Here is a 22,751-nt window from a genome sequence, read left to right as displayed (position 1 = left end):
TAGTCCCAGCTACTCAGGAGGCTGAGGCAGGAGAATCACTTGAACCCAGGAGGTGGAGGTTGCAGTGAGCCAAGATCACGCCACTGCACTCCAGCCTGGGTGAAACAGTAAGACTCCGTCTTAAAAAAAAAAAGTTGGAGCAATTTTATAATTCTACAACCTTAGTTTTATTGTTTTTTAAGTACATTCAAAAAAACAAACAATAAGATGGGGCCAAGGTTGGGGTCTATAAATAGGCCCCTAAATAGATGGCAGACCTTGTCCTTTTACCCACATACAGTCATCATGGAAGTACACAGTACCCCTCTCCTCTCAATTAGGCTAAGTCATTGTCTTTTCCATGTTGGTTCAATAAGTTCCAATGGTTCTACCTTGAAATAGGTAACCAGTTTTTGGAAAAAATTCTAGGTTGTACAAAAATTCTATGTATACAGTTTGTCACAAGTACAAAAGCTACTTTGCAAGACCCACTTCTTTCCAAAAAATTTTTTAATGTTAGTCTTTATTTGTTTTGGTATGAACATTTTTTGTTGTTTGATTTTTCAATTTTTTGCAAAGCAGCATAGCAGCAGTCGTGATTGGAGGACTTGCCTGAGGTTGCGGTCACAACCTTCAAAAACATCATTTGCATATCAGTAAGAAAAAGAAAACAGGAGATGAGTGTTTACCAAAAAAGCGGATTCTAGAGATGTCAGTGTCTGCATTTCTCCTTCCATGCAAGTTCTCCTTTAGCTTAGCTGACTACAATCTTGTTTTCTTCCAGGAAGTGAGGGAATGCTGTCAGTAGCACCTGGTTTTTCCACATCTGCACTGATGCCTGATTGGGAGCCATCCATCTCGAAGACGGTGGTGTTAATCACAGTGGAGCTGGACCCCAAGGAAATCAGGAGGTTAGGAACACCCCCACTGCGGATCACAGAGATCTCATTGGTCTTCATGGCCAGACTGCCATTGGGCATTCTGGTCTACTGGTTTCAGACAACAGGGTCCACGTTCACCAAAGGGGCCAGGATTTCCTTGGGAAACATTTCTGAGACTGTTTTCTGTCTATACTTAACAGAGCCATGGTGTTCTCCATGGCCAGCTTCCTCCCACAGTGGGCTGAGTTATTGTTCACCCCATGGATCATGTAAAGGACTTCGAAGCTGACTTTGGTGGTGAAACTCGCCCACAAATGTTGCATACAAATGACTTCTCTCCAGTGTGAGTCCACCCGTGAATCTGAAGAGCGCCAGAGGACGAGAAGTTCTTTCCACACTACATGCAGCCATGTTGCTTGCGCTGTCGGGGTGGCTGGGCCTGTGGGCGTGGCTGGGCTGCTAACAAAGCAGTCATCCTGGGAACAATATTAAGGGTCCCACAAACGTGCCAGGAACTTCAACTGTGACATAGGTTGGCTGGGCTCAGATAAACATGGAAGGGAGACTGCTCTGACACTTGTGCTTGTAAAGAACCGCCTGGTCTTTGGGTTTGACGTTGACTGTGGAAATGTTCGGTGGCTTCCCCTTCCGTTTCTTGGATGGGTCTAGCGCCACAGTGGAGAAAGGACTCTGGAAGAGCACTGAGCCCGGCATCTGAGGAAGCAAAGCACTTGGGAGAGGAGACGTGATGTTTGGGAACAACCTGGTTCCATCTGGCTTCAGTGCAAAGGGCATCAGCCCTGGGGACAGAGAGCTGGCGGTAGAAGGGATGTTGGCAGAGGGAATGTTGGCAGAAGGGATGTTGGCGTGAAGTACTTTGGCTTGTTTCAACGCATCCAGAGACAGACCTTGGCTTCCAGCTTTCTGGCTGAGCAAAGTCACAGCCGTAGAAACCTGCTGGGACATGCGGCTGCCCAGGGTCGTCACCCACCGCCGAAGTGGAGAGCATGGGAGGTCCACATGTGCACCTGAATGCGATCTGCTGGGTGAGTTGTACCTGCTGCCCCTGCTGCTGCAGACACAGGATCTGCTCAGGCATAAATGGGCGCTGGGACAGGCAGCACATCTGCACTCTGCTGATTCATCACCACCTTGGTGCCTCATAGTGCCTGCGAGGTCACATTTGCGTTAGCCACTTTGCTTTTGGGTAAATAGCTTATATCTTGGAGGCGGGCAGCAGGACGGCCTCTGTCTTTAGGTACACCGCAAGGTCCATAACTGGTTTCTTCCTGTCCCCTGAGCTGACACCATTCTCCCTGTGACCATCCTCACTGCTTGGACTGGGTGGTTGGTAACTAAGTACAGCTCTGGAGAAGTCTTCTGAAGACACCGGCCCCTCCCTGTCATTCATGATGAGAACACGTAGATTTTTAGTGTGATTTTTTTCTTATGTTCCAGAAACTCAGAGATGCTAAAGAACTCTGCAGAGCATTTCTCATAGACACACGTCTCCTCCCGGCAAAGCCACTGTACTGTGGCTTCATTCTCACTCACCTCATCATCATTCCCTGGGTGGGTCACTGGAGCACCCGCTTCCCCCGCTGGTGCCACAGGAACTGACCTCAGAGTTTGCAGATGTGGCTCCAGCAGCAGTGATATAGGACATTGTGATATTATTTAATATCAAAACAAGCACAATATAAATTATCTTCCTAGCTGCATTACTGTCAAAGAAAAGAAATGAGAATGAAAGATGAGAATCAATATGGAATCTCATTGTATTGATATTGTTTTACTATTTTGCCATGAGAAAATATTCATGTGTCATTTGTGTGTTTAAATTGTTTTGAGAATGAGAAGTTTTAGCATGATGGTAGCTGCATGAGATAACATCTTCCTTCTTTCCCTTATAATCATGTTAAAACTTCATTTTAAGCAAAACTAGACTCCTACTATTCCTACCCAAAGTTCAGCAGTTTTTAATAAATAAATGCTCTTCATTTTGTTGTTTGCCTTTGGTCTATTCCAAGCCCTGAAATGATTTTTTTTACAGTTTTGTTCAGTTTTATAGTTGTTTGTGGAAGAGAGCATTTGCTGACCTTTTCACTTCATAACACTGGAACTCAATCATTTAATTTTTATTTGTGCTTATGGTTTTTTTTTCTGAGCCAGAGATTTTATTTGTAGTAGAGTCTGTATTCTTTTTCTGAGACTGTTGTAACAAGTAACACACACCGGGTGACTTAAAACAACAGAAATTTATTTTCTCAGAGGAAGCTGTAAGTCTGAAATCAAGGTGTGAGTTGGGCCCTCCTCTCTGGGAAGGCTCTAGGGAAGAATCTGTTCCACGCCTTTCTCTTCACTTCTGGTGTTGCTGGCAATCCTTGGCTTGTGGACACATCACTCCAGTCTCTGCTTCTGTTGTCATATTGCATTCCATTTGTGAATCTTCAGATCATCTTCCCACTGTGTATGTCCATCTGTCTCTTCTCCTCTTCTTATAAGGACACCAATCATGCTGGACTGGGGCTGTGAAGGTTGTCAAAATAAAAAGAAAGTCACTTGTGTTAAAAATCCTCACAAATAGAGCCAAGAAACGCCACGAAGGAAGAGTTCTCAGGCACAAATACCTGATAACAAGAATTATGACAAAAGACTGCAAAAACTAAAGCTGTGCACAAAGGCCATCACAAGCTTACACACACAAAAATTCTTCTGCAAGGACATCTGCCCAGCAACTGCCTATCTAATCTTGTACTGGCACCACTCTTATTATTGATTCTTGTAGCTAAGGATAATTATTCCAAAACAATCATGTAATTATCCTCATTTTTTCTTTAAAAAGTTGTCTGTCTTTATCTCCCTAAATATACACATAGTTTATCACAGCACACGTGTTCCCATTGCAGTGCCCTATTCTCAAATAAACATTTTTCTCTTAGAGCCTCCCTGTTTGTTATTTAGATTAATAAAATGATATCTCAGAAGTGGGACCCAAGTGCACCCACCTCAGAGGAATCGGCAGCCCCTGGGATCAGGTGAAGTATCAACTGAGCCCTTTGCGCTCCATGCTGCCATGAATTACATTTTCTGCTCTAGTAAATATCCTTTATATTTCTTGGACTCCCTTTCCTCAGTGAATTCTTTTTCACTTTCTGAGATAATACAAGATGTTTTGTCTTTTCTGGCAGGTGCTATCTGGAATAAGAACAATGCTTTTCTGATTTGAGTCCTCTGGTTTCTACAGAATTTACATTTTGTCTGGGTCTGCATGTCTGGTATAGTATTTTGTGTGGTCTGCATGCCTGGCTTAAAATTTTTGTGAACACTCTTATTTTTTGTTTCATTTGGGTTTGGTCTTGTGCATCTGTAAATCATCTGGCTCCTTTTTCCCCCTTGCTTGTTTCTAAACATTATCTGAGAGCAAAAATAAGCACTCTAAATGGTGGGCACAAGACAACCAATTAAAAACCACTAGGACAGTCACCACTATCTAAAACATCAGTCCAAATTCCGTGACAGGAATTATAGAATTTTCTTCACTCTTGAGAGATTAATATAAAACAAAAATGATATTCTCAAACATTCAGGCATGCCAGGTTTTGGGGGACTCCTGCCAATTACATGATTTTCCTCATGCATTTTAAATTTTTTAAATTTTTTTTTGTGTGTGTGTGGAAATGGGGTTTCACTATGTTGCCCGGGATGGTAATGAACTCTCGGCCTCAAGTGATCCTCCTGCCATAGCTTCCCAAAGCACTGGAATTGCAGGTATGAGCCACCATGCCCGGCCATGTTTTTAAACCAGTGGCCATCATGGGGATCATTCAACCTCCCCAAGCTTGTTTTACTTAAAGCTGAATTAGAAACTGTAACTGCAGAGTTAACATGTAGAGCCTTCTAAGTTTTCTATATCTCTATTTTTTTTCTGCCTACTTTGAATCTGCTAATTTTTCTACTTGTATTGAGATAAACGCACTGCTTATGGCATTCCAGACAAGATTTTTTTCACAGTCTTAAAGGGCTTTCAAACTAATGGCTTTACAACTTACAACAGCTCCATGGCAACCAACAATCTAGACACGAAATGTAAATTCTAGTTTGCCTGAAAAACAATTGCTTAGGGTGAGGAACAGTTAATTAAGGGATTGATATTCTAAAATAAAATAGACTACCTATCAGGGTAAATAACATTTAGCTATATGACCAGACCCCATTTTCAAAGAAATATAATTTGTATCCAACTATCTTTTATAAACCAATAAGTATATATTACTATGTATTTAAAATTCTAAAGTTATGTTAAATTAAGTGATACTCATAGAATGTCCAAGTCATTTCCAAATAAAATAAATTCCAAAACATAAATAAATGTTTATAAGTTAGGCTCTCAGATTAAACAGGTCAAAATCTTAAGCTCAGAGCAATAATACGAGGTGTCTCTCTGGCATAAAAATGGCTTTGTCTGCCATGCCGAGAAAAAGCAAACAAAGCAAAACAAAAAACCTGCTAAAATGCTTTCTTACCCACATTGACTAATCAAGCAAACCAGACAAAAAAACAAAACATAGATTTGTTACTAAAACACCCAAGCCTATTTGGAGATTTGATTTTTCTTATACAATTCAACCAATTCAAGCTAAAAAATAAACAATTGAATGTTTCATTCTAAATTCATTTGAAACTGATTTAAAAAAAAAGAGAGAGAGGGGTGTAAAGGGGCAAAAGAGATTTAAAAAAAGAAAACCAAACTGTTTTGTTCAAAATTTTGGTCCACAGCCTTCATTAGACTACCTATCAGGGTAAATAACATTTAGCTATATGAACTAGACCCCATTTTCTAAGAAATATAATTTGGATCCAACTATCTTTTATAAACCAATAAGTATATATTACTATGTATTACTATCTCATGACTAAAATTCTAAAAACTGTAAGATCTTTATTGTGGTATGTGTATCTATATGTGTTTACACATTCTGTATGTTGTGTCTGCATGGTAAAATCTGCCATAGTCAGCTAGAAATCCCTTAAGGAATTCTATTCAGATTGGCTTAGATAAATGAGTGCTTATATAAATTATGGAGTAATCAACCCAAATGCCTTTTAGTGCATGTGACGTAATTATTTCTTTAATAAATAAGCTTGTTTTATTTTATTTTATTTTTTTTTTTTGAGGTGGAGTCTTGCTCTGTCGCCCGGACTGGAGTGCAGTGGCCAGATCTCAGCTCACTGCAAGCTCCGCCTCCCGGGTTTACGCCATTCTCCTGCCTCAGCCTCCCGAGTAGCTGGGACTACAGGTGCCCGCCACCTCGCCCGGCTAGTTTTTGTATTTTTAGTAGAGACGGGGTTTCACCGTGTTAGCCAGGATGGTCTCGATCTCCTGACCTCGTGATCCGCCCGTCTTGGCCTCCCAAAGTGCTGGGATTACAGGCTTGAGCCACCGCGCCCGGCCGCTTGTTTTAAATTTGTTGATGAAATAAAAATAAAAATGTCTTCAGAATTTCAGCATACATTTTTGTCTGGATTTACTAGTCAGATAGGATTATATTTGTCTTTGCTAGATATTTTAAGATAATAAAACTATAAACCCAGCCTAAAAACATAATGATCTCTGTTTGTGTAACTCTTTGACAAGTAAGACTAATTTAATAGTGTTGGCTTAATAAAAACAGCTATGTTTTCTAAGTTATCAGCAAAATACCCATATAATTAACTTTCAAGTTCTTACTTAGGTGAACACCTGATATTCACAGACTGTACACACGTTTAACAGGGAAATTACTTGAAATGATGAGTAGCTTTATCTCATATCTCAGTTTTCATAAGTAATTTAGGTAATATTGATAAAAATAAATAAATTAGGTAAACATAGATGGAATAAATATTTATAAGTGAATTTTTTGTATGATTTAAAATTCTAAAGTTATGTTAAATTAAGTGATACTCATTGAATGTCCAGGTCATTTCCAAATAAGATAAATTCCAAAACATAAATTGTTGGACATAAATATGTTTTTCCTTGGCTTCTTAAATTTTATAGAAAGACTAAGTATATTTGAGTCTAACAATACACACAAATTACATTATGGGGAAATGTTTCTAAAATAATAAAATTCTCATTTATAAAATACTGACATGTGATAGACAGTTCAAAATTGCTCCCTTTGCTTGGCAAAGAATTTATGACTAAATCCTCAAAAGCAAATGCAACAAACATGAAAATAGACAAATGGGACTTAATTAAACTAAAATGCTTCTGCACAGCAAAAAAAAAAAAAAAAAAAAAAAAAAAAAAAAAAAATCAGCAGAGTGAAAGATAACCTACAGAATGGGAGAAAACATTTGCAAACTATGCATCTGACAAGGAACTAATATTCAGAATCTGCAACAAACTAAAATATCTTAACTACAACGAAAAACAAATAGCCCTGTTGAAAACTGGGCAAAGGACATGAATAGACATTTTTCAAAAGAAGACATAGAAATGACCAAGAAGCAGATGAAAAAATGCTCAACATCACTAATCAGTGGAGAGATGTTCATTATAACCAAGATGAGATGCCATCTTATATCAATGAGAATGGCTATTATTAAAAAGTCAAAAAAATTACAGATGTTGGTGAGGATATGGAAAAAAGGGAATTCTTAAACACAATTGGTGGGGATGTAAATTAGTACAACCTCTATGGGAAACAGTATGGATATTTCTCATAGAACTAAAAATAGAACTACCATTTAATCCACCAAGCCCACTACTGTGTATCTACTCAAAGGAAAATAAATCATTACATAAAAAGGATATCTGCACTCACATGTTTATTGTAGCACTATTCACAAAAGCAAAGATATGGGATCTACTTAAATATCCATCAATGATTGGATAAGGAAAATGTGGCATATATATATATCATGAAATACTCCTCAGCTATGGAAAGAATGAAATCATGTCTTTTGCAAAAACACAAATGAAACTAGAGGTTATTAAGTGAAATAACTCAGAAACAGAAAGTCAAATACTGCATGTCCTCAATTAGAAGTGAGAGCTAGGCTGGGTGCAGTGTAATCCCAGCACTTTGGGAGGCTGAGATGGGTAGATCACTTGAGGCCAGGAGTTCAGGACCAGCCTGGCCAACATGGCAAAACCCCACCTCTACTAAAAATACAAAAATTAGTTAGTCGTGGTGGCGCCTGTAATCCCAGCTATTCAGGAGGCTGAGGCAGAAGAATTGCTTGAACCTGGGCAGCTGAGATTGTAGTGAGCTGAGATCACACCACTGTACTCCAGCATGGGTGATAGAATGAGACTGTCTCAAAAAAAAAAAAAAAAAAAAAAAAAAAAAAACGAACAGTGGGATCTAAATAATGTGCACATATGAACATATTGAGTGGAATGATGGACACTGGAGACTTGGAAGGGTGAGAGGGTGGAAGGAGGGTGAGGGTTGATAAGTTATTTGATGGTTACAATGAACACTATTTGGGTGATGGCTACACTAAAAGCTTGGACTTCAGTGCTATGCAATATATCCATTTAACAAAACTGCACTTGTACCTCCTAAATCTGTTTTTTAAACTGCAGTTGCATCTCCAAAATCTATAAAAATACTTCAAAAATAAACATGTTGTCATAACATTTTTTAAAACTTCTTGCTTCCTAGGTTTTCACTAGAAATTGAGGTTACTAAGAATTAAAAATTCTAATTAATATATAAAATTCTGTATATAAAGCATACCAAAGATTTTTATGAGATAAAATGTAAGAAAGGCATAAAAATGTGTTCGTCATTTAGAATAATAAAAAACACGTGTTCTAAGTTCAGAGGTTATTAAAGGTTATTTCAAAATATGAGTTTGGGAAGGAAATATAAACAAGATAGAAATAAACCAGTAAGTAGGACAGAGAGAGATGTAAAGAAAGTTATAAGCATGAGGATATAGTTTTGGTAAAGAGTTAAAAAGAAAAAAGAATAATTTTGTATGGGAAAGAATTATGTGTGGTAAACTTTTCTCTGAAAGTCAAATGACTGATAATTTAAGAAAGAGGAAGTATAATTCAAAGTAGAAAGTCTAAGCATGTCGTAGATGGTATGTGTATATCACAAAATGTTTGTGAAGCATGAATTTATGAAAGACATTTTTGTGTGTGATCAAGTTGGCTATAATTAGAAGGAAATTATAAGTCCTTCTAAAAATTGAGCTGTGATATTAAAAATACAATGATAGGGCTGGGTGCAGTGGCACATGCCTGTAATCCCAGCACTTTGGGAGGCCAAGGTGGGCAAATCACAAGGTCAGGAGATCAAGACCATCCTGGCTAACACGGTGAAACCCCATCTCTACTAAAAAATTTTTTTAAAAAATTAGCCAGGCATGGTGGCAGGCGCCTGTAGTCCCAGCTACTCGGGAGGCTGAGGCAGGAGAATGGCGTGAACCTAGGAGGCAGAGCTTGCAGTGAGCCGAGATCGCGCCACTGCACTCCAGCCTGGGTGACAGAGCGAGACTCCATCTCAAGAAAAAAATAATACAATGATAGAAAACAAATTAATCTGCTCTCCTATGTTAAAACAACAAAGTTTTCTCGAAGTATTGATCTGCTCTTACTAACACTGCAAGGAGTTTTGATTTTTAATTCTGAAAGCTGTTTAACAGGTGTATTACAAACTGCAGCTTCTTCCTGTTTTACAGTTTCTATTTCTGCTGAGTTTCTTTCTGAGATGCATTTAATTTCTCTAGTTTCAGGTTGGAAATGCCATCTTCTTTGTTTAGAGTGGTTATCTAATTTCTCAAGGTAGAGAAGTTCTCTAAGGCTCTTAAGGCTTCTCAAATTCATGTCTCAGAAATTCAACTTTTACTGTATTTTGCTGCACGTGATTTGCAGACCACACACACACATCTTCTGGTTTGGCTGGGGTGATAACTCTTTTAACTTTCTTGTCAGCTCCTGTAACTTTTTTCTTCAGTACTAACTCTGCTGTTATGACCTGACACTGAAATGCTCTATTTTGAAGGCCTGGGAAAGCAATGTTTTCCTCCTGCATGACAATTTCTTGATGTGTCCTAATTGCTCCATGCAACAAGGAGACATCTCATGCTTTTCCTAAGAGCCATGCATTTCCCTGTACAAGTACAAGGTACTGGTTTACTTGTTTACATTTTTCTATAATATGGTATAATGCTCATCACCTTTGGGCCCACACTCTTACTATATCTGATAAAATGCAAGTACCTTTTCATCAGGTTCATTTCCAGGTATCTGAATGGGCTTCCTATGAGAAGAGGTAATCACATTGAAGGAGGTTTTTCTTTATCTTTTTGGTAACTAGCCTAAGAACAAAATGTTTATGTTTTACGAAGACACTTTCCTGTGTTGTCTTTATTAGGTTTTCTGATTACTTGGGAAAACCAGGCTTTGAAAAGGTTAAAGCATTTTTTCTTTTACATCAGTGTAAGTTTCTGTTTTGTGTTTGAATTCTGATTATCACTCTGGTTAAATGACTTACTATTATTCAATTTTATTACTTAATTAACAGTGACCTGTTATGCTGTGTTTTTTTTGTTTGTTTGTTTGTTTGTTTTTTGAGACAGGGTCTCACTCTGTCACCCGGGCTGAAGTGCAGTGGCACCATCACGGTTCACTGCAGCCTTGACCTCCTGGGCTCAGGTGATTCTCCCACCTGAGCCTCCTAAATGTGACTGCAGGGGCACACCACCATGCCCAGCTAATTTTTGTACTGACAGGCTCTCACTGTGTGGCACAGCCTTGTCTTGAACTGCTGGGCTCAAGTGATCTGCCTGCCTTGGCCTCCCAGGAGTGCTAAAATTACAGGCATGAGCCACTGTACTCAGTCTGTTATCCTGTCTTAATCAAGGGTTTTAAACATGTTGTCATCTTTAACAGGCCTCCCCATTATCAAAATTCTAAATTAAGTCTTTTTGACCTAAAATCAACTTTGGGATATTACAGCCAGATCCCTGGAGAGCATCAAAGGATGTATCTCTCATCTTTAGAGATATTAAATGATTAGCCTTATTTAGTAAGTTACATGGGAAGCATTGTCAAATAAATGACACTAGATCTTCTTTCAGTTGCATCTATGTATTATTGATATGAATGTTCCAAAGTGTATAAAACTCTTAAAATCCAATATATTGCCAGTCATAATTCTGCTTATTATGTTATATGTCACAGAAATAATCAATTTCCTTATCAATTGCTGATTATAATGAACTTCTATCAGATTTTTAACCATGGTTCTTCTAAGTTTTTGTCATCCGTAGTTATTGTTTTGATTTTTCTCTAACAGTATTTGCAATCAGATTTGTGAAAAAGACTCTGACAATTACTCTTCAATAGAGGTTTGGGTTTGTTTGTTTGTTTGTTTGTTTCTTGTTTTTTGTTTTGAGATGGACTGTCGCCAGGCTGGAGTGCAGTGGGGAAATCTCAGTTCACTGCAGCCTCTGCCTTCTGGGTTCAAGTGATCCTCCCACCTCAGCCTCATGAGTAGCTGGGATTACAGGTGTGCGCCACAACACCCAGCTAATTTTTGTGTTTTTGGTAGAGACGGGGTTTCACCATGTTGGCCAGGCTTGTTTCAAAATCCCGACTTCAAGAGATCTGATCTCCTAGGCCTCCCAAAGTGCTAGGATTACAGGCATGAGCCACAGCGCCTGGCCAGAGGTTTTCTTTTTTCTTTTTTTAATAACTTTAAGAACAATTGACTAAATAAAAAATTTCAGAACTCTAAGAAGAAACTGGTGAATTTGTGAGACAACAAATCAAGGTCAAGCACAACAAAAATTAATTAAAAGAGATTAAATAACTGATGAAGATAATGTTTTTATGACTTTTATTTCAAACATTATTGGTTCTTCACTTAAATGTTTTGTTTTCCATATTTAAGAAAATGTTATCTCAGCCGGGTGCAGTGGCTCATGCCTGTAATCCCACACTTTGGGAGGCCAAGGCAGGCAGATCCCTTGAGACCAGGAATTCGAGACCAGCCTGGGAAACATGGTGAAACCCAGTCTGTACTAAAAATACAAAAAAATTAGCCGGGCATGGTGGCACCCGCCTGTAGTCATAGCTACTTAGAATATTGAGGTGTGAGGATTTTCTGAGCCTGGGAGGCAGGGGTTTAAGTGAGTCAAAATCACACCACTGCAGTCCAGCCTCCGCAACAGAGCAAGACCCTGTCTCAAAAAAAAAAAAAAAAAAAAAGAAAGAAAGAAAAAGAAAAAGAAAAAAGAAAATATTCTGTCTTAAGCTGTCTGTAGTTTAAAGAAATTTGGTAAAGTATATTTTTATGAACAAAGGCAGAAGCATTTATTTCTTTCTCCCTACTTGAATTCTCCAAAAGGTGGAAATTATCTGTGAATATTCATTTAGTTTTTTGCATAATATAGTTATATATTTGTGTGTGATATAGGCAATATAGTTATTTGCATAAGTTCAATAAAAATTTGCTCTCTTTATAACAGCATACAACTGGAAACATTTGTTATATTACCAAAGCTCTGACTGGAATATTACATTTGAGAATGTGTACAGAATGCCTGGTTTCAAGGGTTCCCAGTCTTACAGAGAGTAAGTAAAAATTATCATTTCCTGGCAGGCTCAGGAACCTTAAGACTGGAAGTAAAATCTAAAGTCTGCTTTGGTTTGGCTTCTTAGCCTCAAGATTTCAGATATGAGATTATTAGGTGATCAATATAGACAGAAAAAGTTATATTTCTAAGGAAAAGCTATAATACACTTGTTATTAGATTGTAGTCCTATGCATTATTTTGAGTATTTGTTATGTACCTGTAGGCTAGACTAGATTCTAAATTCTTCTAGGTTTCTTCAATCAAGCTTCTATAAAATTATGAAAACTGGGAACTGTTCTATTCCTGAAGCCCTACAAGCAGAAGCTAGGTAATTTTAAGAAACAAGTCTCATGCCTGATGTATAGGCCACTCTGAAAGTTCACCAAGCCACCCTATAGCATAACTGGAGACATTCAGACTGCAAACTAGGTCAAGAAGTTGACAACTTCATGCGTGGGCAGCTTGTCCCAAGATGTCAGCACAAGACTCCATATCATAATGAGACTCTTTTTCACTTGGCAGGATAATGTGCTAATTGAAATTTCACAATCAGAAGGGTGGAGCAACATGGCTGAATTTGTCCTCCCTGCTGGAACACCAGGCTTTAACAACTACCTACACAGAGAAAAGCACCATCACAGGAAACAAAAATCAGGTAAGCAATCACAGTACCTGGATTTAACTTTGTATCGCCAAAAGAGGCATTGAGGAAGGCAGGAGAGTCTTGAATCGCCAGGAGAGCGCATTCACTGGGGTACATTACATTGAACTCTGTACTGCCCTGCCATAGAGGAAAATAAAGCCATGCTGGGCTCAGCAAGTGCCTGTGAATGGACCAGACTGAGCCAGAGGGGAATAGCCCATCCCAGCGGTCAGAACTTGAGTTTCTCAGCAAGCATCACTACTGTGGACTGAAGTGCTCTGGAGTTGTAGGTGAACTTGAAAGACAGTCTAGGACACAAGGACTCCAATCCCTAGGCAACTCCTAGTGCTAGACTGGACTTAGAGCCAGTAAACTAGGGTGTCTAGTGACCTAGGGAGACACCAGCTGATGTGGCTAAAGGAATATTTGTGCCATCCCTCCTTCCATCCCAGGCAGTGCAGCTTGCAGCAATGAAAGTAATTCTTTCCTTCTGTTGAAAGAGAGGAGAGCAAAGAGTGAAAAGGACTTTGTCTTACAACTTGGATACCAGCTTAGCCACAGTAGGATAGGTAATTGGACAGAGATGTAAGGCCTCCATTCAAGACCTGGCACCTGGACATTTCTAGACACACTCTGGACCTAAACAGAACCTGCTACCTCGAAGGGAAGGACCCATTCTTGGCAGGATTTATCACCTGTTGATTAAAGAGCCCTTGGGGCCTGAGTAACTTCCAGTGATACCCAGGGAGTATGCCATGGGCCTTTGGCTCTGACATGTATTGGCTTTGGGGTGATCCAGCACATTCCCAGCTATAATGGCTACAGGGAAAGACTCCATCTGTTTGAAAAAAGCAGAGGGAAAAGTAAAGGGGACTTTGTGTTCCACTTTAAGTGCCAGCTCAACCACAGTGGGCAGAGCTCTTAGAGGTCCCAAGTTCAGGCCCCTAGGCCTACTCTTAGACAGCATTTCTGGACCTGCTCTGGGCTAGAGAGAAGCCCACTGCCCTGAACGGTGAGCCCCAGGCCTGGCAGCATTCACCACAAGCTGACGGAAGAAACTTTGGGCTTTACGTGAACATTAGTGGTGGCCTGACAGAACCCTGCCATGGACCAGTGGTGGTGGTGGCCACAGGGAGAGACTTCTCTGTCTGTGGAAATGGGAGGGAAGAGCAGGAAGGACTTTGTGTTGTGGTTTGAGCGCCAGCTTAGCCATTGAGAATAGAACATCAGATAAATTGCGAAGGTTTTTGACTCCAATTCCTGGCTCCCAGACAGCACCTCTGGATATGCCTGGGACCTGGTGAAACTCACCACCCTGAAGGGAAGGGCCTTAGGCAAGGTCCAGTGTTGTGCTGGCTTCAGATCTGACCCAGAGCAATCCCTGTGGTGATGGCCACAGATATGCACACCCCCAGTAGTTCAGCACACAGAGAAACACTCTGTTTGGGGAAAAGTAAGGGGGGGGGGGGCAAAAAAAAAACAAGAGACTCTTGCTTGATAATCTAGAGAAGACTTCTGGTTCTTATCCAAGACCACAAAGATGGTACCTCTGAGTCTGCAAAAACCACAGTGTTATTGGGCTTGAATCCCAAGTCCCTTTGAATACATAGAAAGCCTTCCCAAGAAAGACAGGTACAAACAAGCCCAGGCTGTGAAGACTACAACAAATACCTAACTCTTCAATGCCCAGACACTGAAGAACATCTTCAAGTATCAATACCATCTAGGAAAACATGATCTCACCAAATGAATTCAATAAGCTATCAGGGGCCAACCCTGCAGAAACAGAGATATATGACCGTTCAGACAAAGAAATCAAAATAGCTTTTTTGAGGCAACTCAAATAAAATGCAGAGAAGGAATTTAGAATTCTATCAGATAAATTTAACAAAGTGATTACAATAATTAAAAAGGATCAAGCAGAAATTCTACAGTTGAAAATGCAACTGACACACTGAAGAATGCATGAGAATCTCTTAATAGCAGAACTGATCAAGCAGAAAAAAAAATTAGTGAGCTTGAAGACAGACTTTTTTTTTTTTAATTTTTTTTTTTTTTTTAGTAGAGACGGGGTTTCACCGGGTTAGCCAGGATGGTCTCGATCTCCTGACCTCGTGATCCGCCCAAAAGACAGACTTTTTGAATATACACAGTCAGAGGAGACAAAAGAAAAAGGCTTCAAAAACAGTGAAGCATGCCTACAAGATCCGGAAAATAGCCAATAGCCTCAAATGGACCACTCTGAGAGTTATTGGCCTTAAGGAGAAGGTAGCAAAAGAGATAGGGGTAGAAAGTTTACTAAAAGTGGTAATAACAGAGAATTTCTCACACCTAGAGAAATATATCAACATTCAAGTACAAGAAGGTTATAGAACACCAGGCAGATTTAACCCAAAGAAGACTACTTCAAGGCATTTTATAATCAAACTCCCAAAGGTCAAAGATAAAGAATTCTAAAAGCAGCAAGAGAAAAGAAACATGTAACATACAATGGAGCTCCCAAATGACTGGCAGCAGACGTTTCAGTGAAACCTTATAGGCCAGGAGAGAGTGGCATGACATGTTTAAAGTGCTGAAGGAAAAAACTTTTACCCTAGAGTAATATATCTGCTGAAAATATCCCTTAAGCATGAAGGAAGAAACAAAGACTTTCCCAGACAAACAAAAGCTGAGGGATTTCAACACCAGACCTGTCCCACAAGAAATGCTAAAGGGATTTCTTCAGCCTGAAAGAAAAGCATTGGCCCGGCATGGTGGCTAACACCTGTAATCCCAGCACTTTGGGAGGCCAAGACAGGCAGATCACTTGAGGTTAGGAATTTGAGACCAGCCTGGCCAACATGATGAAACCCTGTCTCTACTAAAAACACAAAAAATTAGCCAGGCATTGTGGTGCATGCCTGTAGTCCCAGATACTCAGGAGGTTGAGGCAAGAGAATCACTGGAATCCAGGAGGAGGAGGTTCCAGTGAGCTGAGATCATACCACTGCACTCCAGCCTGGGCAACAGACTGAGACTCAGTCTCAAACAAACAAACAAAAAAATCCTTTATATTATCTAATATTCATTTTATATTATATGTTCCCAATTGTCCTCCAAATGACTTTTTAGCTAATTGGTTTGAACAAACATCCAATCAAGGTCCACAGATTGCCTTTGTTGTTGTGTCTTTCAAATCTCTTTTCATCTAGAATATCCTCCCTTTCCGCCCTTTTTGTGTTTCATGACACTGACCAATTGAAGAGACCTGATCAGACAGATGTCTTAGAGAACAACCCATCTTCTGAGACTAAAAGTTATTTCTAAATTAAGGTTAAAATATTGGGAAAAAATATATCATAGCACTGTGTATTTCAAACTGCATTATATTAGGACACACATCAAGTCTATGTGCTATAATAATCGTTGTCCCATTATTGCTGGTGTTACAATTATAAATTGACTTTAAAATCAGCTTTAAAAGCAATATTAAATACATTAAAAAGATAAAATATATATTCCTTAATTCAAAAATCAAATTCATGGAATCATACTTTAAGGAAATAATGAACCCATGGCGGGTGGGGAAATCTATTCATGAATATTTTAAACACTTACTTATTTTACGAAAAAGCTAGAAAAAATATGAATATTTTTGACAGTAGTAACTCTGGTTCATTCATTCCTTTATTCAATACATGTTTATTTAGTTCTTGCTATGTATTAACACTGGGTTAGCTACTAAGAATTTAAAGACAGATATGGCACGGCCTCTGCCTTGGGGATCAGATCGGGGAGCAAGCAAGCACACAGACACTGACACCACAAAGTGAGGAAAACCACAAAGGGGAGAATTTTCCACCTTTAATGACTTCAGAGTACTTCCCCCAGTACTCCACCTCCTCCCCAGATGAGGAGACACTCAAGAATTGATTACCAATTCATTTGACATTAATTTCTAACGTAATTGCAATGTGGTTTTATAAAAGATAAACAAAATGATATTTCAGGTAGCAAATAGTGACCACCTGTAGCCCTGAAACACTGAAGAGAGCCAAGATATCAGAGTTGATATTTGTTCAACTATAGAATTGTATCCATCAATTTTTTTTATTGCTTGAGAGAGAATGTACGGGGGAAGTCTGAGCATGATTTGTTTGTACATGTAAATAATATCAGTTTTAATGATGCCTTCTTACAGTTTTAATGATGCTACTTACTGAGCCTAAAATTATGCTTCAAAGGCAGTTTATTGACAGCAATGGTGGGTCACATTTGCCCCGTCTTTAGTCCCAGGACAGCAGCAGAGTGTGCACACTGCAGCTGGCATGCAGAACAGACCCGTGTCCCACATCACTGCTGATCTTGACACAAAGGCTTTACCACTCAGTCTCAAAATGGACCTTGTCAAGTTAAGTTCAGGCACTTTTAAATGTTCACTCAAGTTGCAGTGAGTTGAGATCGTGCCATAGCATTCCAATCTGGGTGACAGAGCAAGACTGTCACATAAATAAATTAAATAAATAAATATTCACTCAATGAACTACTTTTTTTTTTTAGACCGAGTCTCGCTCTGTCACCCAGACTGAAGTGCAGTGCAGTGGCTCAATCTCTGTTTACTGCAACCTCTGCCTACCGGGTTCAAACAATTCTCCCACCTCAGCCTCCCGAGTAGCTGGGATTACAGGCGTGCAATTACCATGCTCAGATAATTTTTGTATTTTTAGTAGAGACGGGGATTTCACCATGTTGGCCAGGCTGGTCTCGAACTCCTAATCTCAGGTGATCCACCCGCCTCAACCTCCCAAAGTGCTGAAATTCAGGCGTGAGCCAGCACGCCCGGCCAGCTACTCTTAAAGTATGTCTGTGTAAAACATACTTTAAGACAGTCAGAACTGGATGAGATTTTAGAATATCTTTAGTCCATTCCTCTGCCTTTAGACTGGACCATGGCTACTTGGAGTCATAAAGATAAGAATGTATCTTTTTAAAATAAAATGGAATGCCAGAAGGAGCAACTTCACTATTTCTGCTACTAACTTGCTTCATTGTTTAGAGACATTGGCATTTAAAGGCAATCCTCCTACATTCCCTGTGCTTGAGTTTAAAGTTCATTTCTTTGATTTTAACCTTGACAAAGGTGTAGTGCCGAGGATCAGTCTCTGTCTACCTCACCCTCCTTTCACATTATTCCTCTTGTCTTCCACTCCATCCCCCTAATATGCTTGGCTCTTCCTCACTAGCTCCTATTGCAAAGTTTCCATATCACACACCACCACCCCAGCTAGCATATGGTTTGTTTCTCAAGGGACAGTGAGAGGAAAACTAGGAATTTAGAGTGGGCAGAGAGTGCCTCTGCCCTCAACTGGACAAATTCAGGGGAGCTTTCCCCACCTGTTCAGAGGAGGTAGCCCTGTCTTATCTAGACACTGTTTTAAACTTACTCTGACATTGTTATTAGCAATTCTAAAAACTGGAAACTAATCTATAGTAATGGAAAAGAGATCAGGGGTTGCATGGGGAGGGCGTTAAAGGAGGGAAGAGACACCGGAAAACTTTGAGGGGAGATGGAAATGTTTGTTTCCTTGATTGTGATGATGGCTTCAAGGGTGTAGACAGATGTACATTCTAAGTATGTGTAGTTTATTGTACTTTAATTATACGTTAAGGAAGGTATAATTGTTTTTAAAATTCTTACTAGCTCTTAATTCAACTTATTTCAGACTTGGCCTAATTTCAGAAGGCTTGTATTACTAATTTGCAAAGCCAATAGTTTGTCTCTGCAGTCCTCAGAGGCTGAAAGCACAGCAGTAACATCTTTGCACAAGCCCTACCTACTTTGTAAATCAGCCTTAGTTCCCTGTAATCATATAGCCACTTCACTGTCAATGCGGTTCAGAAAAATTAAGCAGACTGCAGTTTGTTCCTGCCAGAGAGCACCACGCTTGCAGTTCAGCTGTGTGTGGGCCACCCTGTGACGTTGGAGAGGCAGACCTGGCTCAGTACAAGGGACATTTCATAGGTGACTATTCTGAAGAGGACATTCAACATCATACATATGGATGATCATCACCCCCCACCCTCACCAAAACATTCTCAAAGCCACGGCTAAGTCTTATGCATTCTAAACCTTTGCTGAAATGAAATGGGGTTCACGAACTGTTTCCTTCCCAGCAGCATCCCAGCTGTGTGTTAAGGGGAAGAGATCTAAAACTCTCTCCTCCACATCTACTCCATCAGCATGGAGGAGGAGAGAAGAGAGACTGTGAGAACCTTGAGCATTTTACAACTCCAGAGCCTTCCAGACTGAGGGCTCAAATTGCATTTAGTTCCAGCACAAGGCAGAAGATGGCAGGAAAAGACGATAATCAACACAATGTATGCACATTTAAATGGCCTTTTCCAAGGAGGAGTGTGAATCTTTGATTTAGTCACAAATATCCTTCCCACCCCAAGAAAAAAAGATTTCTTCCACCATTCACCTGGATAAATGCAGTACAGAATTTATAGAAGTCAAGGTTCAAATGTAATTGAATGTAACATGAACGTGGCTCAAATGAGCTTAAACAAAATTGGAATTTATTAACTACTATACATAGGAAATCCAGTTATTTGTCTCCATTCAGGCATAGATGGATTCAGGTGTTAAAAGATGCTGTCCAACCTCTGTCCCTTTCCTTTTCTCTCACCCCTGCCAATCCTCTGTGCTGGCTGCATTATAAAGCGGACTCACTCATCCTACTTTATCCAAGATAAAGACAGGGCAGCTGCCTCATTGTTAATATAACGAATATTGTGGAAGAACTTTGATTGTCTGCTTGGATTAGGTGCTCATTTGTGGACCAATCACTGCAACCAAGAGAATGAGGTGCTCTGATTGGCTACATCAGTGGTCACTGTTCATCCTGTGACTAGGACTGAGAGGGTGGGAGGAAGGGAATTATAGGTGCATCCAAACTATATGGACTGGTTTTCCCAAAGTAAAGAAGAGTTCTGTTGGCAGAACAAGGACAGAAGAGCATGCTGGGAAGATGTCACAGTCCACTAAAAGGAGGAACAGAAAGAGCTGGCACCCCCAATCAGAAAGGCTGTTGTCTGAAGAAAAAACCCCTCTTCCACTTCCTGCCACCTGGAGGGTCCCAGAGCTTTTCTCTGTTGTGAACCTCCACAGTTCTTATTCATCTGGGGAAAAAGATTCAGCTTTGGTGGAAAGGTGAATGCCCTGCCTCTGCCTCTGCTATCTTGCTTCTGCAGCAGGAGGAAAGGCCATGGGCTTGCCCTCTCCATTCATAGAAAAATCACAATGCCAGCTTTTAATTTATTCAGAGTGGAGAGAAACTTGGCCTTCACAGAGAAGAAAACCACTCTGAGGGTGAGGGAAGTACTGATGAATGAAATATCACCATTCTTGCCTTGACCTGTGAGACTTAGATATAAGATAACAGATATTCATGACAGAGTGGTGGAACCTATTATATAGTCACCTTCTGTGATGAGTTTGAGGTTTGGTCTCTCTGAATGTCCACAACTTGAGATTCTTTTTCCTCCTTCCTTACTTAGCACTATTCTACCCAAGAGAAAGAAGGAGACCTGCTAGACCTGCTTTTGAGTCACAGGGGCACTAGCTAAAACTCCCTGTGACTCAAAAACAGGTCTAGCTTAATACTAGGGCCTTTTACCATTGAACCTCACACCTCCCTGGTCCCTAGTCTGCCATTTTACTGTGTGGCCTTTGGCAAGTATTCTGATCTCGCCAAGTCTGTTCTCTCAAGGTCAATGGAAATAATGAGACCTACTTTTGCAGGAAGACACACCTGAAAAAGTTTCTGTAATTCCTTTCTTTCCTGAAAACCTAACACAGTTGTTGGAACCTCATTTTTAACAGACTGCATTAGTATTATGAAACATATACTATATACCAATGAAAGTTAACATCACAACTCCTAAAATGTTAATTAATACACATTCTACGTCTCTGTGCTATGCTGAGAATTGTGTTTTTATCAAATGCTTTTCTCAAGTCCATGTACAATTGCATCCCATTTCTCCTGACTCTGATGCACAGCCAGCCTACTTCCTCATTAGTGTCACTGTGTTTGTCCATTCTCACATTGCTATAAATACCTGAGACTGGGCAATTTATAAAGAAAAGAGGTTTAATTGGCTCTTGGCTCTGCAGGCTGTCCCGGAAGCATAGGCGCTTCTGGGGAAGCCTCAGGAAACTTTCAATCATGGTGGAAGGTGAAGGAAAAACAGGCATGTCTTACATGGCTGGAGCAGGAGGAAGAGAGAGAGCAAGCAGGTGCTATATACTTCTAAACAACCAGATCTCATGAGAACTCTGTTACAGGAACAGCACTGGGAGATGATGCTAAACCATTAGAGACCTCCCCAATCCAATCACCTCCCATCAGGCCCCACCTCCAACCATGGGAATTACAATTTGACATGAGATTTGAGTGGGAACACGGATCCAAAACTTATCAACTACTGAGGCAAAAATGGGAGAAAAGAGGGAAAAAGAACAGTGTGTGCGTGCGTGTGTGCGCGTGCGTGCTGTGTGCATGTGTGTGTGGGGACATACATAATCTGGTAATGTAGACACCATGATTATTATTTGACCTGTGCATTCTTTGTCATGAAGAAAGTATTTTGGCACATCCCCCATCTGGGTTCCACTCCCATCAGGACCCTTCGTGGGAGTCTAGTGACTCCATAGTGTCAGGGGGAATTCAACAAGTTCTAACCTCATACCTAAAGGAGGAGACGCCTTCTGCAAAATTATCCTACTCAAAGAAGAGCAGAAAAGAAGGAAACCTTGCACCCTGATGTCATTCCCTCTGCCCTGTTTTAGATCCTGACTGCCAAGTAGAGAAATACATAGTTTAGGCTTGGTTGGAACAGGATGTGAGAACACAGATTTAAAGACCACTTCAGGAATTCATTTTTGAGTGACTCATGGGAAACTGGGCGTTAAGTGACTTTTGGGGGGCTGGGATATGGCTGATATTGCCAGTCATCAGAGAGCACCACTTGGTGTCCCTGTGCCTCTATGGAAAAAGGGAGAAGCCAGCTGCATACCTTTTGTAGACTGGACAGGTAGATGGTGTTACTTGTTCATCATCCTTTGTTGTCCTTGCCAAGGCTCTCTTGTTGGCCATGTATACACCCTTGCTCCACTGGTTTTGGGTTTGATCTGTGACTTGAAATGTGAGTAGAGGTACCATATGTCCATTCAACCACAGGCATTAAATGTACTTGCATGGTTTGGTTTGCTTTCTTGGGTTTCTGCCATCTGTCATCAGAACAGCATTCCCCACGAAGCTACCTCCCATCCAGCCTGGGTCCCAAAATAAGTAACATGGAGAAAATTAAACTCAACCCACAGCCTGAAGCAGTGTCTGGAGGTCCTTCCCATTGCATGTCTTCCCGTCCTTCAACCACCTCCTGCTCTCTCCTGGCTTGGGCCGTGTGGACACAGTCGTAGCACAGCATGGCTAAACTCTCCTCAAGAGGATGAATTCCAATCTCAGTCGACCCCTTCATGACTACCCCACTGAAGTTTCTCATCTCCTTTGAGTCACCCTACTGTGACCTTTCTCCCTTCCTTTCAGAAGATGACACACCATATGCTGTACTAGAAAGATGAAAGCTTTTCTATCTGGTTTGGGTTTCACCAA

At 40.3% G+C, this 22,751-nt stretch overlaps 1 pseudogene; it reads right to left on the bottom strand.

The window, feature by feature from the left end:
• Nucleotides 1–733: 733 nt before the first annotated feature.
• On the bottom strand, nucleotides 734–22,617 carry LOC104670994 (annotated as a pseudogene).
• Between the last annotated feature and the right edge of the window lie 134 nt (nucleotides 22,618–22,751).

Source organism: Rhinopithecus roxellana, chromosome 1, assembly GCF_007565055.1.
Source record: "Rhinopithecus roxellana isolate Shanxi Qingling chromosome 1, ASM756505v1, whole genome shotgun sequence".
In the NCBI taxonomy this organism is placed as follows: Eukaryota; Metazoa; Chordata; class Mammalia; order Primates; family Cercopithecidae; genus Rhinopithecus; species Rhinopithecus roxellana.
This window is presented reverse-complemented; position numbering and strand designations above follow the sequence as displayed.